Source organism: Varroa destructor, unplaced genomic scaffold, assembly GCF_002443255.2.
Source record: "Varroa destructor unplaced genomic scaffold, Vdes_3.0 BEIS01000006.1, whole genome shotgun sequence".
NCBI classification, from domain to species: domain Eukaryota; kingdom Metazoa; phylum Arthropoda; class Arachnida; order Mesostigmata; family Varroidae; genus Varroa; species Varroa destructor.
The window spans coordinates 26,821,740-26,840,848 of record NW_019211459.1 but is presented as its reverse complement, the minus strand read 5'-3'; the positions used below and the strand labels follow the sequence as shown (position 1 = coordinate 26,840,848).

At 38.2% G+C, this 19,109-nt stretch overlaps 1 protein-coding gene and 1 long non-coding RNA gene across 5 annotated transcripts in view; one reads left to right on the top strand and one right to left on the bottom strand.

The window, feature by feature from the left end:
- PQBP1 (poly-glutamine tract binding protein 1) overlaps positions 1–19,109 on the bottom strand; it is a 32,759-nt gene that overhangs the window by 8,355 nt on the left and 5,295 nt on the right. The window contains exon 2 of one of the 2 annotated variants that reach the window (XM_086992874.1): positions 17,289–17,511. The gene's annotated coding sequence lies outside the window, so the exon portion shown is untranslated. The remainder of the gene's footprint in view (positions 1–17,288; positions 17,512–19,109) is intronic. The other variant, XM_086992876.1, reaches the window with a different exon arrangement.
- On the top strand, positions 91–17,290 carry LOC111252712 (uncharacterized). Of its 3 annotated transcripts, none has more exons than XR_015330223.1 (5): positions 91–1,557; positions 5,265–5,485; positions 5,647–5,812; positions 14,824–14,931; positions 15,694–17,290. It is a non-coding gene; the product is annotated as an uncharacterized LOC111252712 (long non-coding RNA). The 3 variants fall into 3 exon arrangements; XR_002674317.2 differs by lacking the exon at positions 91–1,557 and adding an exon at positions 4,582–5,104; XR_015330224.1 differs by lacking the exons at positions 91–1,557; positions 5,265–5,485; positions 5,647–5,812 and adding an exon at positions 5,820–10,006 and having other exon boundaries at positions 12,463–14,931.

Genomic DNA, 19,109 nt, shown 5'->3' with positions numbered 1-19,109 from the left:
CACTGTGAATGCTTTCAACCAGATTTCGCTCCACCGATTCGCTGTTTTGAAAAATATTCATTAACTAGGCCATCTTGGGTGCAGGTCAGAAAACCAAACGTATCACTACTAAAAAATAACTTTGCTCTTTTAGGGTACATAGTACTTACTAGTGTAACCACATCCTGAGCAGCCTACCAGTATGTACTATACATAATAGAATCAACCTTTAGAAAGAAATCAGTATTGTTAAATCAATAATAATAATTAAAACAACGATGAAAATTATCAATGTAGCTTTGAAGCGATTCGTTTCTGCAAAGCAGAATACTTTTGATAAATATACTTTTGTTTATCTCAAATAGTTTCGGTTATATAATATTTGTTATCGCAGTAAAGTAAATGTCTAAGGTTGTCGCAGATTTCTTGTAGTGACGGCTACCTTGTCCTTAACTAGTAAACGGACACAGTTCAAACATAAATCCAAATATCATCCTTATTGCTCGTAGAATAGACATCGCTTACCCTCAATAAGAAAAAAGGGCATCTCTGAGCTGGAAGAAGTTGGATGATTGAAGCAGACTGTTTTCCATAGTTATTGTAATTTTCAACGTTAACTTTATTGGTTTTTAGCAGTTTAGTTGTTCAATTAGCCACGGGGTTGAAGAATCTGATTGTACACAGTGCATCCCGTGCGCTTATGAACAACATAGCAATAGCTTGAAACAGAAGAATGTTGGACATTACTGGAAAGTCATTTTGCAGAGTAAGGAAATGTTTCGTAATATCCATGCGCACCTGCATGATCAACTTGACAATCGTTAAACCGTGGGCATTTTAATGAAACTCCATTTTTAATCAACAATGCATAGTTCCATACTTCTAAAACCTTTTCGGCATTTGTAAATCGAAACGAATCAGAGTGAAGAAAAGCTTATTACCTATTTATCACAATGTGGGTTATCATGAAGTTGAACCACACGATACATTTAAGGCTATCTCGGTCCAACTTTACGCTCAAACTTTAGCAACAGAAGTTTACCATTTGTTGCTATGATTATCAGTGGATGTTCTCGAGACGAATTTACCAGAAGGCGAAAAAACAATTATATATGGGCTTGCAATCTAAATCTAATTCCAATTGCTTTTTACGTGCTACATGTAAGTGCTATCACTATTTTTAAAGTTAGTTTTTCTTTTTTCTTCTGGTTCGAGTTGAATCCGGCTTACGGTAGACACAATATGCGCAAGCCGAAAACGACTTTAAAGAACAGACAGATACCACCAGTTGTAGTGAATATACAGTCACCAAAATCAGCTCACTGTAGTGTATTATTTTTCAAACGAAACCAACGTAAACGCTGACCTTTTTATCATCATTATTATTATATATCACTTTCAAAGTAATTAAGCTACCTGTTGTACAAAGTGGTTGTTGTTAACTTCGTAACTTATTAAGTTATGTATGACAGACGATCCTTTGCGTTGGTTGAAAGCATGCATCTTTGCTTCAGAACGCCAGGCCATCTATGTCCAAGGCCAAACCTGCACATCGAAGACGAATAGGCACTCGCACTGGTAAGCATGATCTATCACTATTGACGTTGATTAAAGTCTAATATAATATGAATATTTATTTTAATTGGGAGCCGTTACAAAGCATACGTTTTAACCGGAACGGTTGTTATTTTGTAAAATGTTAACTGATATATATATTTAGATTGATTAAAACCAACAGTATGCTTACCTATCATTAGCTGTGGTTTAATGTCTCATAATATATATTATATATACCACATAGTTATATGATAGCTGTTTACTGCTTAGATAACCGTGAGGCGAGACTTAACGGTTTGAATACAGCTACTGAAAACGACCGGCGTTTGAGAATTACTGCATATTCTGATACACTATTGTCATCATCTCTGTTATTTTTATCAGCTTTGCGCGGTTACAGTAGTTCATCTGTTTGCATGTTGTTGAAAACTAAATCATTTCGGTTGAATATATGTAGCTCGAATTAGCCGAGCACGCTAAAATGAGTCAGGAGTCTGAAAACGAGACATTACTAAGAATCTTGACGTAGCCGAAAACCCTGAGAAAGCCTTTGAGAGCCATAAATAAAACTTATGACTTTTAAACGGTCAAAAATAATCATATATTGCAATTCTGGATTGCAAAGCCAACATGACCTTCGGCACCATCATGATTTGTGCAACGCAAAAGTTTTCAAATGTTTTTTATGACTTTCTTATGACAAAGTTATCGCACGCGTTGGCTTTTCGGGACCATAGAGACGCGAAATACAAAGGCACTTTGCCGCGACAGTTGTCACGACCGGCGAACAACATGCAAAAGCTAGATAATTTTTGTAAACAAAGACTGTAGTATGGCGATTGTCTACTTCTTAAATATCTAACTTTCAATTGAAAAAAAACCCATTAGTGTATATTCTCTAAGTAAACAGTGAGTATGTGCCTATATATTGGCAAGCATATATTGATTATACCGTCAAATTGCTTAAAAGTAAAATAATGTTTCTATTTATTATCAAATTAGTATATAATTAAGGAAAATGAAACTGACACTTCATGAGATCGATGTCGAAGTCATTCGTGTCTCCTGAAAATTTATCGTTCAACCATACGCAATCCCAGACTCCATGAGTATTCGTGTTTTTTATTCTAATGCGTATCTATTGACTTGTTTCTATCGGTTGGCTCCACCTGCCGTATCATCGATTACTTTTGAATGACTACAACTAGATTCAAAGTAGTTGTTCTGCATAGATTTCTACGTTGGAGATTATCTAAATCTGGCAACAGAGATAAAGAAGAAACGTATGAAATTGCCAACTATTTTAGTACTGCAATCTCTGTTAAGTGATTGCCATAACTGACCTTCGAATATTTTTGTTATCATGATATTAACAGACAGCTTTGAGGCGAACTGCGTTTTCTAGAAAATCATTATAATTCTGTCTTACGGTACCTTGGTTGAATATCAAAGCAATTTGTCGTTGTAGTTGTACATTGTAGATCAACAGATTCTAATTATTAAATATTATTCAGTCTCTTAAGACTACTTACCTTCCAGAAACACATCTATCTCTACTTTTCGTATAAGTGCTACAAACTGTGTGTTTATGATCTATTGCTCCCTACTAATCAAGTAAAAACATTATATTGATTTTGAAATATATTTCATATTTCATTAGTGGCAGGCAGCATCAAACATTGCTACAGCTTCTTTAAATGTGCAATCTTCGAAGAAGCCTGCACATGTCCCATTCATTCGATATCATCGAAACTTGAGTCCTCTATCGTTCAGCAAAACCGAATTATAGTATATCTTGAGTGAAAGCGGGTTTACGTTGATCCGCTATAATGACGACGGTCTGCTGATCGTTACTCTGAGATGCGACAGTGTGTATGGTTTGTATTGTGACAGTCCTAATCCGTCCAGATACTCAATCCTTTGGGATAGCAAAGTATCGATCGAATGCTGCTGCTGCTGCTGCTGCCGATGATGACTATGGCGCTTTGGCGAGTTGCCCAAATCACCTCCCACTACACGCTTCGTTTAAGGACAAAATAAGCGAACTTTTCGTATACGATCATTATTACTACGACGATTACTTTGACAATTATGTTGAACTGATTCGTGGTAGTCTGTCAGTAATATATGTTAGGTCGTGCAACATTCTAATTCCATGTTTTAAAACATGGAATTAGAAGATAACTGCCCAGCGCAAAAAAGTTGTCAAATCTTGCACACACAAATATCTGCATTAATGCTTCTAAACATGATCCGCTAAGGCCGAAAATTGAAAGCTCGTAACTATATTGTATACCATTTTTTACTACAGTTTGCTGTTAATTTTTTTACTTTCGGTTTAGTTGCTAATCGAAGAAAGCCAATAGAGAGGAAATAATAAATCTTGAGTAAAAGAAAGTATTCTTTCTAATTATCGCATTGTGCTAGAAAGGAACATTTTGCAATTCTCGAAAACCTACGATGGCTTATAAATTAATTCACTTGCCAATAAGTGTAAATGCAACGAAGTGTTGAAAATGTCAGTTGTAATAAAACTAGCGTAATTCGAGTATGAAAGTTGAATAGCTATGATACCAAGCGTGCGCATCTCAGTTTTTGTCAATAGTGTCCAGAAAGACTTTAGGACCGAAGGTTGTGAAGCATCCAAGGCCGAGTATCATCTCAAAAAGCATATACAAAATTGGAGTATAGAAAGGTTCCACTGGCTAGTTGTTTTAATATGATTGTATCACTGTAAAAATGAATTTAGTGTGATATACAACAACATATAATTAAGAAAAATAAGTAGAGGGGCAAAATCCTCCAAACTATGAAGCATTTCGCATCGCATCATCGTTCGAAATCAGGCTCAACACATCAACACAACAACGGAAAAAGATTAATATAATGATGGCCCAGTTTTCCGCGCCAGAAGCAATAGCGGGATCAGACAAAAACAAAATTATACAACAGCCACTCTTAGCGCCTTCTACTTTTCACCTATTACTGGCATTCACTATAATAAACTAGCATATCAGTTGCACCAAATATATATATATATATACTAAAATTCGTTCTGGAGTGAACCGAAACGCTGCCGGTTCAATGGGGGAGGGTCTGCCAATAGTGCCAATGTATTCTGTATAAAGTATTGCTATGTTGCTGTAACGTTATTTGTCAATGAGACACGGCGTTAACTCTGCCTTGTTTGCGCATTCGCCCGGTCGTTTGAATGCGTCTCTTCACACGACTCTATACCATTATCGACTTGTGCCGCTACCACAACAACGACAGTTAAAACAGCGCACGATTGAACGAGCTACCCAGCTGACTATAGTCGTATTCGTATTCTTAGCTAGTGAACGACTGGCTAGCCAGTTCCAGAGGGCGGCTAGGTCGGACGCAGTCCCCAGTTGCAACTACAATTTCTTCTTCTTTGTCGCCTCTGCCGCAGCCTCTCCGTACACAAGAACAATCCTGACTCCCAGATCATTAGGTGACGTTCTAAGGGGCGATTGGCGCTAAAGCTGTCACTATACGTATGTCTACACATGCGTATGTGCATAAATGCGTCACTAATGCTTTACGGGTAAGTTCTTGTGCGCTAGTATCAGACAGTGAGATTCGCCGTAGCAGATAGTGGACGGGTTGGATCCGAGCTTGCTGTATCGCCACTGCTAGAGTAAAATGATAATAATATATTATACATATAAGCTCGTAACCGACTTCGTCGTCACCGTCGATTGCAGGTGCTACCCGAATGCGAGCGAACTAACAAATAACAGTCGCTGTCGATAATTTCGGATGATCGTAGTAATGGCGGCTGCTGTGGTCGCTGTCGACCTCGCCGCTGGTCCAGTGCAGAACGGGGGAACTGTTGTGGGAATAGCCATCCGTGATGGGATGTTATACTTGGGTGCTTTCTTGCCGAGCAGTGACGCTTTTCCGGGACGGACGGGCGGCAGGCCAAGTCAGTAACTGTTGTAGCGAAAGAGTAAAAAACTACATGATGGATATAGACACACAGATACATACTATCCGACACGCAGACGACAGCCGGGGAGGAGGTCTGTCGGACCCATATCCAGCGATTCTAAATTTTTCTTTTTTCCTTCTGATTGTTGCTGGCAGGTATTGAGCGACCCGCGCGTGCGTCATTGGCTCTAGTTCGGAGTTAGACGGCCCCGGGGGAGAGGGGCAAATAAATGACACTGCTGCCGCCGCCATCGTCACAGTCGTTGCGTCGTCGCCTGAATATTTTATACTGGATATACCAGTATGGCAAAAGCGCCTCGTGGTAAGTCATTGAGTGAGCGAGTAAGTAAACAAACGAACCGAGTGAGACCGTGAGTAAGTTCGTGAGTCATACACTTCCGCGAAGGCGCCCTGCTAGCCAGCACGGCTCCCGACAGTTGCCGTAGTTGCGGTGAGGGGTTGTTGCTTCGCAGTAAAAGTGAACTCACCCGTACTAACGACTCCCCCTACTCCATCGAGCCCTTGTTTTCCCCTATTCCGTTCGACCAGTTCCTACTACTCCCCATGGTCTTCCACCAACAGCGATCGAAGTATCCCTGATAAAGCTAGTGCCGCTAAGAACGTACCATCACCAGAGAATTTAATGTTTAATTGGACAATGAAGCAGAAAAAGCGAAAAAACTAGAACCAGCTGAAACATGAAATCAGGAGCAATTATAATGAAAATCACGGCGTACATGGTAGTACACTATATTTAATCAGATATAAAATTGACGACATTGACCGATTATTGACTTCACTAACGCAATGTCAAACCGCAAGTTCGAAAAAATTGTACTGCATGATTGCGAACTTCACGTCCAACCAAATCTAGAAATTAGACAACTGACTGATACACGTTGAAAGTAAACCCAAGACGTTTTCTTCTACTTTCCTTACATTTCGTTTATTTATTGTAACCATAGTAAGGGCTTGTTGCTTTGTTCTTACAAATATCATGCTAGTAATAAAATATTTTATTTCATTCGTAAATGTCAGTTTTAAATCGCCACTTGATACTCGACGAAAATGCTCTGATTCAAGTGACCTGAGCTGAGAGCTATGCTTATTCTAAACTAACTATGGGAAGAAAAACTATGGAACCTTATTCATAGTATGTTGCACACCATCTTTCAATCGGTTGAATTTGTCAATTCTGGAGAAGACGACTCTTTTTATTACATACGTATTTAGCTGTTCGGAAACTGTGTCGCGTATCGCCTTGCGAACTTTTGAATGAAAAATTTGTTTCGTTCTTATTATTGTGTTCTATTATATGAGAGAGGTTCGGAAAACATAGGGTTCTTGATAAACGAGCATTAAAACTTGTTACACTTTAACGTTCTAAACTCGCTGCTATGAATGAAAGCAGACATTTCGTCGGATATAGATTGCTTAATTTAATCACTTAATTACTTGCTCTTCTGGTACATTTTCTCTTCTACAGTAATAATCTAATCTTCTGCGCATGAGCCGTCTATGAAACAGTTTTATAAATCTATATAAAAAATGTAAAATGCTGATCCCAAGCGAAAATTAAGTCTTGCTTACTGCTTAACCTATACAACTCAAATACTTAAAATGAGCTCGGCAGATGCCAGGGGATTCCATTATGTTAACTCAGTGTCTAAGTTAATTGTTTTGATAACTGTTTAGGTTAAATTTTCCGAGGTGTCGTTTTACACTAGTCGAATTAAGACATGAGTAATTTCTTGAAAAACACTTCTGTTTTCGACATTTTTGTATACAAAAAGAAGGAAAGGTTTCCAAAGGAAGGGCGGAGAATGGGTCCTCTTGCTTTCTTGTAAAAGTGAAATTTAATTATAATTAAAATAAATCAGACAAGATATATTCGATATCGTATCGCCGACGCTTTCGTTTTATGAAAATTCAGGTTTTTAACTTGCTTCGTTGTTCTTCTGTGTTTTATGCGAAGTCTTTTTCTCAATGTAATCCATCAGATTAATTAGGTTATATTTACAACACGTCTATAAAGTACATCTAAAAATCTTTCTATAGAACTAAGGATTAGTTCATGTTTGCCGTATAAATTAGTTCGCAAGTGTCCTAGATAGAGTATAAACATTATGTGACAAGCATAGGTAAATCACTTTAGTGTGGAAAATACGAAACCTCCTATCAATCTAGCAGCAAAGCCGCCCACGTTTACACCGGAAATTGTGCGCATATTCGATACTGTTATGGCTTTTATTGACCTCCCAAATGAGCATTATTTACAGATTTATTTCTTTCGAAATATGGCTTTAACAGGTATCTTTGCATATTCCGAAATTTGTAGATAAGTAGCATTCAACATCGGGAACTGCTTTATTATTTTGTGCTCGGTTTTTATATAGTTAAGCCACACCCATTTTACTGTATATGTATATGCTATCTTTTGAGCGCCGTCACTGCCTTAGCCCAATTTCAGTACACAGCAAGCAAAAGCTTTGAAACGGAACTGTAAGCAGTTTTTTTTTCTTTCTCTATGCGTACACAAAAGGCATTACCATTCTACTGAAGAAAAAAAACAAGACATTTTCAGTAAAGCCTAATAGGACAATAGAGTTCCCGAAGAAAATGTATCGCAATGTTAGAGTAAAGGGTCGTCCCAGTTCAACATAAACTCCATGTACTAAAAGTACGCGGTAGTACTGTTATCGTATCATATCGGTTTAGCCGTACTAAACTCTCAAGTATGTTCAAGAAAGCAGAACATGATAGCTGAAACCACCCCAAATGTTTCGATACCGTCTACTTATGCTTTTTCCGATTTCCAGTGGAGCTACCGATACTCTCTCTATTTTTCTATCATGTGACAAGAAACAGATATTTAATTAGACAATCAGTTACTTAAAAGACCCCAATGGCGTCTTAAGCTAGCTTGTTTACATTCGACAATAAACGATATGAGTGATAAAATGGTGAAACTAAGAAAAAATAGTTTGATACTTATTACTTTTACCGACATAATAACGAGCTTATTTGAAGCTAAGTCGTATTAAAGACGAATCTATCGATTTACTACAGTTCTTGCTATGGATGTGTTTCAGGAAGTTGTCAGAGTACGCAGCTGATTACATGAGGCAATTTTGAAAGGGAAAACATTAAATAATATTAATAATTCCGAAACACAACCTAAAAGTTCGCTGTAGTGGTATACTTAGGTTATGCTCAAGCCGTTGGCACATACCTTCATTCACCTCAACGGAAATATGTCTCTGTGTGTAACGCATGTATATTCTTAATTACCGAAGTCGACGGTATGTACATGGACTATGCGAATAGAAAGTTCTTATTGTCTATTTATTTTACTTTAGTTGGTTCAGCGAGTCACGACGCAAGATTCGGTTAATAACAATAACAACTACTATGGCTGTAAGTAGATAAACATAGACACGCACAAATATATGTATATGTTTATGTTCAGGTGAGTGACTGAGTGTATAATTGCGGTCGACTGACGTCTTCGGCGACACTACTGCGGTATTGGCTTCGACGCGAAGCCGCTAGATGTCGCCTTTACAAAGCCACCTAGTCTTCTGTTGGCTTGCTGATGACGGTGCGCACCTGTGCACCCGCTGATGCCGCAGTCGTCGGTGCACATAAGCACAGTGATAGATAGAACTGGGCGAGCGAACAGTTTCAGTGAGAGCGGCAGGATTTCTGGCGTGCCACGAATACGTGGCGTTATTGAAGGGCCAAACGTGGACTACCACGATTGATGGCTGCCACACCGCGCGCGGTCCAAAATATAAGATTTTGGTGCTGCTTAAAATATGCATCAATTGGCTAATGTGTAGCCATTATTAATGTGTCGCTTATTACTATTCTACATTATACTTATATAATTTTTTATATGAAACGCTCCCAATCTGATATTAGCCTATGCCGTAAACCGTTCGAATAAGTCGTTCTATCACAGAATAAGCTAGGCAATATTTTCAAGACAATTTTTCTAGAAGATAACTAAATCCATTGTGAATGACGTGTGGAGACCGACGGTGGCAGCGTCGTGTTTTGGGTGACGGCAGAGAATTGACTTGCTGATACAAACAGTTCTACTGCATCACTTACGGAGCAACGCGAACGACAGATCGACTTCCTGTATTGTCAGTTGACAACATGACCGCAACGCTCTTTCCCATCGACCGACGACGACGGCGACCCCTGAATTGTTGGAAGTCACTGCTGTTGCTGGCAACGATGATGATGACGGTGACTAGCAGGCACTTTACCGCGCATTTCTTGTCAACTGCCCTTGCCGCCGTTGTGCACTCGTTTGTTAATCGTCAGGACGTCTCGATGCTGCTGCCACCATACTAAGCTAGCAAAGAGGATGAGTAGCCACACAGAATCATGATTGGTGTGAATATCTCAGCTCTCAGCAACAGTCGGCTTCCGTTTTCGCGGCGATGCGTCATCAACGACGGCGTGACGTCAGATTGAGTAGATCCCGCTGATTCGATAGCAAAAGGTGAACAGCACAGGTAATAGGTAATCGCAGACGAATTGTCCTCATAAGTTCAGTGCAAGAAGAATAATCTATAAAGCCCATTCATGTTTACGACAGTTTACACAACAACACCTGGCGTACACACCGCACAACTTTTACATGACGACAATGAAAGCTGTGCGATTCAATTGCGTAGTAAACCGAACTACTCAAGTAACAGGCATCACTATTAAGTTGTATAAAAACGAAAAACGGTACAACGTAATGTGAATCAAAATGAGACAGACACGTTCAGCACAAAGAGAGAGAAAAACGAATTTTGGCTAATGGCGAAAACATTAAAATCTTCTACTGCAGAGCTGGTGTCGGTGAACTACTCCGAAATACCTTTATAGAGACCCTTATGCGATCGAGTGAGGTTATTGGTTCGGATCCGGTTGCCGGGTGATCTTCATGTAACTCAATTATACTACCGTTCTTTAATGGCGTGTTCTGGCAATAATTACTTTCGCGATATCTTAAAAAAGATCTCGTTTCGTTGGGCTTAGGTCGGTGTACTTTAAGAACCTAACGTAGCGTGCGGTGTTTTCCACGTATGTATTCGGTGATGGTCGACCTAGTCACGAGGGCCCGTTTGCAGATGGTGTGTATCGCCGCAATTCAACTGCTCAAAAAGCAACTGCTAACCTAGTTACAACATCATTACATGTTGCGGCGCTTAATTCAACTTAAATAATCTTTTCTTATAGGATGAATGAATTTTCTCAGTCAAGATGACGTATGGTTTACGGATGACAACACGAGGCACAAATTGATTCTTAGCATATTCAAAAGTCGTATTTTCTGGTAGTTGTGTTTTAGAAAAGAAGCGGAGTTAGACGTTAGGACGGCACATCAGTTCAGCCGATCTCGAACTTCCTAGATCATTGCCTCGACATTATCCTTAGAAGGGACGAGATTTTTACCTATGACTTTAATTTTTAAGTAACACGTTTTCCGCCAAAGTACATTGTTTGAGCTCAGTTACCTAATTTAGTCATAGTTCTCTTTACATTTACGGAAACTTTTATTGTAATCATGGCTAAGGTCAACTTACTGTATTATATATATATACTTGTATATACTGTGTATATACAAGATTATTAGGTTATCAGTAATAAATCTGCAGCAGTATTGCTTACTGCAGAGTTAGCAGTTACAGAGTTCCCGCGCTTTCTGTGGGCGGTGTTCAACGGCCAGTTCAACCAGTGCGATGTAGTTGGATGTAGTCTGAATATTATTATTAATAAAAATACAGTTCTAACTGATTAAGCTTTTTTTTTTCTTTAATAGGGAACCAAGTGATCTGCTTGCACTGGTTTTAGGCGCTTGTCTCTCGTAAAGAGAGAAGCATTTAATTAAGACAAGATAAATTTATTCATTATGAATATCTATATTCTTAGAAGTCTCACTTCTCTAAGTCGACTGTGCCAAATAGGTCCGAGCTGAACTGTTTCGTTACGCAAATACAGAAATCTGCTTTTTTACAAAAATAGAATATACAAGCCGCGTAGGGGCTTATGGTGGCGGCGGATAAAAACAGGTAAATCTGCGATGTTTATTTTTACCGAAGATATACCCTTGTGCACCTCAACGGCTTTGATGGTTGTTCACCAACGATGCTGCGCACTTGTTACAATAATGATGAGTTCTGAATCTTCATTCGAACCTAATAAAGCTTTATTACGATAGAACCGCACACGAAACGGGGTAGGATTTGCGAAAATAGAGCTTCGAGTTCAATCATCGGCCGGGACATTGTGATGTTGTAAATTATACCTACCTAGAATTACTCAGCTAAAAAGGAAAATGATCAGGAATGGCGCGGGCATTTTTGCATCATGCACATTTCGATAGAATTCATTTTGAATAGAAAACAAAATTATTCAGAAATTTTTCTCTGGAATGTTAAAAATCTGTTATTTATGTTTATATTTTTTCATTAGGAATTTACTTACGTTGTTTGGCAAAGACGAAACTACTACTAAACCTCTAATGAAATGATTTGGAAGTGTTTTTCTACATAGGCATTAATTTGTGATGCTTACGTGTCCATATTTCGTGGACACATAGCTGCATTTTGAGCGAAATGAATAAAGACTGTTGAGAAAACACGATTATTTAGCTAAACATATATCATTAAAAAATCAGCAGAAGGATTACGAAGTAAATAGTCATTACCACAGAGCATAAAAGCGGTCGCGTTCTTACTACATGATATGGAGAGATTCTTTTGTGTTTCCTTAATCAGCTACTTATACCATATGGGCATGAACAAATGACGTCGTCAATATAGATGCAACATATTCACTATATTCGATCGTTAGAGTTCCAAAGCTGGCTAATACGGGCAAAAACATATTACTCTCGTAATAAGAACAGTAACAAAATCGAAAGAATATGTTATTTTAATTAACATGATTGTTTTTATTCTCAAGGCCCCCACCCCCCACCCCCGAGCAGGAAACGAAACGTGTATACGCTCGGGTTCGTACTTAGACCACCACGTGTTCCTGACTTTAGTAGGCAAACACATAATTGCACCACTATCACGAAGATATCACGGAATATTTGTTCTCAATAGAGCTTAGGAGTGAAACTACTCAAACGAGGGACTTACTTGTTCTGGTAAAGTGATACAACATAGTTAACATATAATAATTCTACCTATTTTTGTTTAATAATATATAACGTTATTGTAATAAGTTCATGACGCTATATATTACACACTGCGGCCCTGCGGATACTGACCATCACCGGTACTTATTCCGCAGTTAAACTGACACATCCGACAGACGTTACTGAAAATCCTGACCGCCTGCCTTGTCTGTTGACAGTAAAGGAGCACCCTTAAAGCAATAATCTGACTCTAACGAATGCTAAAATGTGTGTACGTGTGGGTGTGTGTATTTTCGTGCATTGTACATGTAAAACAATACAAAAAAAACACAGTGCACACGTGGTATAACCTTATCGTCAAGGCGAAGCTTTGCAAAGTGTTCAGAAATATCAAGCTATTTGCTAACGAGCTATTTATGATAGTACTGTAACTATATGTAAATGTGAATGTTAAATATCAATAAATAACTGTATTTTCTGACTATAGCAAACTTCGTTATTTGGAACTTTTTCAACAATTGAAGTAACAAGGTAGATTAACTTTATTGGAATACGTTTGTAGCGACTATGGCGTATCCACTCAGTGCAGAGTCGAAAAAAAAATCCGAGATTTGCGTTTAATAACGTGGGTAGCTTGGGAAATGAAAGCCATTATCATTCACCATATATTAGATTTCATTAATACGATTATAAATGATTTTCGTTGTGATCGTTGCAAAATAACAATCGATCTTGACAATTTTTGCGGATGGGTAGTGTCTTCGGGTGTTCGGTCAGATACAGTGGTGATTGTAGTACCTCCCACGTTGGCTAATATTGAGGTAGCACTGAGCTCACGCCTTGTAAAGCGTAACATTTAAGCTGACTTTTTTTCTCCTTCATATGCTGTGTCGACTAAAACACGCTGTTGACTGAGCGAACGCATCGATAACACCATTTACTTAGCTGATTCTTGGAATACGTGCTACTGTTACTTAGAATAGCGTTGGACCTTGAGTTACTCCTCTTCACGCGTTGCTTGGCACTTAAACTCATAAGCAATAGTGATAATAATGCACTCTTATATGGGACCATTTTACGAATCAAATAATCATGATAATTTTTATTCCATGTTAAGTTTGTACAGCTAGAAGTAAATCTGTTGCAATAGAATTTAGAGACTTAATAATTTACTGCTTATATTTGTGGGACGTTCTGCGTTCTCGAAATACTTTGAAATTGCTGTTAGTGAATAGAACACTTTGTGTTAAATCTGTCATTTTATTTCTTACTTTTTTTTTATACAGTTTATTCAATCATAACGCATACGCTGATAACAAATGGGAAAAATGCCCATCGGAGTATTGCAATGATCTTCTGTATGGTTCCTTTTCCGTTCTGAACGTTTATTTTAAGTATGACAGAAATGCTTTCGATAAGTGTCGTTCATGAACTGTACATGTACGATCTCAAATCAAAACGGTCGCTATTTGAGCTAATTACTCCAATCATTTAAGCAATATGACTCTGATTGGTTTCTTTATTTCCGGGGCAGAAACCACACTTGAATTAAGTGTCGTTATAAGCCCTACTTTCAATTTAATTCAAATACATCGCTAAAATCATCCGGGCGTTTAGCTTTGTTATTAACATAATATTCTGTTTTTGTCATACTGATTTTTCCATTGTTTGCAAATGTGCCGGCCAAACTTTAAAAACTTGACGCATCTGAGGGAAGGGTAAGAATAAATTTGATGCAAGACACGCAGAAGACGCAAGCCTGTTGACCGTGCTAATAGCGGCAAGTGAACTCTTCGCGGTAACTGAACGGTTTGAAAACGGAAAAACTTCATATAATAAATATATCAACTTCTAAGCTCCTATAATCGAACTTAAGGCAACGACAGGGTGGCAGTATAATGAGAGCCGCCGTAAAAACTGCGCGCACTGTTATTAAAATGAAGGATTTTATACTAAATATGGAGTATAATGTTTTTCGTGAATACTAGGAAGCAATGCAGGACTAACAAACCATCGACATGTATGATAAAACACATACACTATCAAGACGCGCACTTTTATTCCAATAGAGCAGCGTTGGACTGTTTTTCTCTCTGCTCTAAGTATAGTCTTCTCGTCCCCGTCTAGGTATAAGTCCTCGTGATAGCTTCGTGGCTAACGTATTTGTCTTCTAATCTTAGGAACACGTTGTGGTCTAAGGCCAGTCTCGAACCTGGGAACCTGGAAGCCAGCCGTCGGATGGGATGCTTTAACGGAAGAAAACGGCGAGAACGTAAAACTCGATAGAGGTATAGTAGGACCGCTACAGTACTCAGCTTTTTGGCCCACATCAAGTAATATTATAAAATAACGATAATATATTATCAATACAAACACTTTATAAAAACCAACCAATGGGTGCGCTTTGTTAGAAAAGAAAAGCCAGATGCAGTCATGTTAGGCTTAAAGATTTGTGTGATAGCTGATGGACAGCCAGAATTTAAAAACGAATATGTTTTCAACACCTTTCTTTTTTTTTAGAAATATAGCTGTTTGTTTGGGACTCGCAGCTTTGCGCCGAAATCAATAACCATGTAAATACGTATCAAAGTAAAGAAGAACATAATTAAACAAAGATGAATACTGCCCAATGTCCTGCTCTGCAGTATTAAATTTTACTTCCTTTGAATAGGCCAACTTTGTGCTGTTATCGCAGCAGATGTATGGCACCTATCGACGAAGGGTCATAATATACTAGCATCGGCCTGATTTTTTATTTAGCGTGCTCAGTACACCTTAAGCAACGATGTTCTATCTGAACTTAGTTCCTTTTTTTTTTAAATAAAAAATTCACAATTTAGTTGGCTTATTTGTTTAAAGAACCGACTATTCAGTTAGTTACAAATCAGACAAAACTCATTCTGCTTTGAAAGTTTCGAAATCGTACAATTAAATTTTTACAGCTTGCTTATAATTACTGCAAATTATATTGATAATAAACTGCTATTATATCTAACCAAAATTCTCTTTTTTGTTAACCCTACAAAATCATTCATTCCGAATGGAACCAGAGGGGGCGTAATCTGACCGTCACTGCGCCTTCAGAAAGTCTCTTACGTGGCTGCGTTAGAGAGTACCATGATGGATCGTCATACTCTGAACGCAGATAATTATACAAGATGTAGATCTAAACTCTTTAACCGATATCTCAAGGTTCCAGACGTAGAGGATTGGCCAGCAAACAAGACGTCTCTAATATTATCTTTAAAATGAACACGATATGTCGAAACTTTTCGAACGTAGTCCCAGGCACGTTAGATAATCATTGCCCACGCAGCAGACTGGCACTTGAACAGATATGCTAGAACGGCGTAAAAACAGGTGACTTCATAGTATTGAGAACCAAAGAATCAAGCAGGCGCCAGTTCTAAAATGTTTACAGGCCCTGATTCACTTTTCCGTCCAAAGCCTTATAAGCAAGGATCTTCCCGAGGTGTCGATAGAACGTCGTTGACACAAATCAGGGCACTGCAGCCGTCCAGGTTCGGGGCTAGAATATCAGCCCTCAAGAGATTAAAATACGACGAAGGTGTTAGGGTTTTCTGGGAGAAATCTTGCAGGGAGTCACACGAATACTATCAGCTTGCACGCATACACAGAATCTACTTTGAAGAAATCGGGAAACGAACATGTCTAAGAAAGTAACTAAAACCAACTTTCTAAGCTTTCCACGCCCGATTTTTTTAAGCCTGATACTGCCGTTAATCAATACTTCACCTAACTGGTTTCTAGCTCGAAACGAAGTGTGTGTATGCCTGATTTCCAATCCAGACCATCACGTGTTCTTAAATTTAGTAGGCAAGAACGCTAACATTGCACCATTACGGGGACTGATCCCTTCAAACCGATGAATGTTTATGCTCAGTCTTCAAAGGGTCTTTAGATGGGCGAAGTTCAACTTAAAAGAACAGAGTTTCCCACATTGCGACATTTGACAAAAAAATAAATAAAATCTGACCTAAGCTATATGATTAGCAAATGCTTTTTGAAATGTACAACGGAATTTTAGTCATAAAAAGTCATCCTTTCCCGTCTTTTAAATCCGTCAACAATAAGCATTCCTTTGCACGCCGCTCTCTCTCTCTCTCTCGCTGTCTCTCTCGGCTTTTCGCTCTCTCCCCCTCCATAAATATATACATATATAAAAAGGGAAAAGGGAAACAGTAATTTTTCCCATTACACCTATAGACGTATGGCAGAAATATGGAAATGTCGAGATCTGTTAACATCATATGAGTTTTAAATTTAATTTAAATAAATAGCGTCTTAATTTCGGTACCTTAACCACTAGAGTCACTAATTTACTGTTAATTGTCGGTATTACTATACGTGTTGTTGTACATAATCGTACACCTTTCTATATAATATTAATAAATACGAGTAATAACTATATTTTTAATTGTGAAATTATTATACATATTGTTGTATGGCAATAAAGAAATCATGATACCGCTAGAAGAACAAAACCAAGCCACTGCCGAATTATTCACTCGCTTTTAATAGTAGCCAACACTGAAGAGAACCACCTCCCTCTAAAGATACTGAGTCCCGACGACCGATCATTGAGACAAATACATTAGTACCCCTTCCAAGTTCCCCGACGAACCTTTAACAACGACGGAGACATCGACCAGAACCTCAGTTGTCCTGCAATCACTCTCCGTTATCCAACGCCCGATTTATCCTCGCAGAGAAAGAATACGATGGTTCCAATCGATCTTTGTTCTTAATAGCACCGTCCAAGGTAAGGAGTCGTTCAATCCCCGTTTGGTTAAAACGCGTACCGGCAAAACTCGGCAGCACACAGGGGGCAACCTGGAAAACAAACGCTAATAGAATCACAACAGCACGTTCCTTGTATGTCGTTAATCATGAATAACTTTCGGCTAAACATTAGGACATCGCTTCAACGGAGAACCTAAGGTAGACAAAGAATCAGAAGACTTCACGGCGCGTCATACATATTCGTTGTTATATATGCACTTTAGTGCAGAGAGTTATAATAACAATCAAGGAGAAACATCAGCAGGGTTAACGGGCGTTCTGCCCTTATAGGTTATTTTTCTATTCCCAAATATAATCGACGAAAAACGAATTGAATTCAATTGTAATATACTAAACGCAACCGGAAGTGTTTGTAACGTTTTGTCGGAAATGACTGGACACGGTGTTTTATTTAGAACAGAGTCCATAATTTCAAAAATCACATCTCATATGTAATAGCATGATTAGATCTTGTATAAGAGGTATGTGTAAATACAAAAACCGGACAACACCTGGCTCGTTATTTACGAGAGCTCAGTACTTAAAAAAGTCTAAGGCAAAAAAACACGTGAAAGACATTATACTAGGTTATCTGTTTTGAATCGCATTCACCCATTGAATTACAATGATCGAACAAAAATTAATCGTCGCATATTATCGGTGGAATGGAAATCTTTTCCAAATTAGCCGGCGTGAGTATTTTACTCATCAATTGTCTAAAACCACACTAAAAAGTCTTAAAATTCTGAGAAGCATTATCTGTGCTTTCTTGAATCCCTTTATTGAAAACTTGAAGTTGTGAGCGGAGAAAAATTACGAATCAAAACGAGATTATCGATGATTAGCTTTGGAAGCTCCAGTAGGAAAGGAAGTCTACTTCAAAGGGTCGATATTATAACATCAATGTTAGTATTGATCAATTTTTGTATTATATATTTAGAGAATGTAAAGTTTAGGATTGCTACAGAGTTTATACTCTTAATTAGCGATCTCTGAGTTTTTAGATAAAAATCTGACTGTCAAAGCAAAGTTGAAAAAAAACTTACACTATCGCAGACTTTCAAAAATAACTACGGGCGTCGGACAATAAAAATACATTTATTATATGTGCTTCTTTAACCTTTGCCCCCATCTACTGCAAACCGTGACAAACGCAGTTCGGTTGATACCTTCTAAGATAGAAATTTTGAGGTCCAGATGAGCGCGTTGCATTAGTCCTATCTTTGGAACCGGAACTTACTCATAATATAGTAACCTGTTTTTGTCTTCAGATCCTTTTGTCGTAATAACGTATATGCAAAAGAATCTCTATAATTTACTTTGAGGCGAGAAATAAGTTCTATTAATAAAAAAAAAAAGCCTAGTGGGGGTGTCCTGTATGTTTATTTACAGCTTGAAAGAGCTTTATGTTAATAAAGTCTTTGGGGCGTGATGCAACGGGGCCGCTTGCCACTCAGGCGTCTGAATGTTATCAAATGTTCTTACCGAAGTAATTAATTTCAGTGCGGCAAGTTCGTAGTTTATATAGCTTAAATATTAAGTAAGTTAGAATATATATTTTAGGCTCATGTAGACATATGTATATGGCGATTAAGGCGAAATGGTAAATGAGATATGAGACATACGAGAGCTGCGGTAGATAGCGACCAGACTTTCTATAATG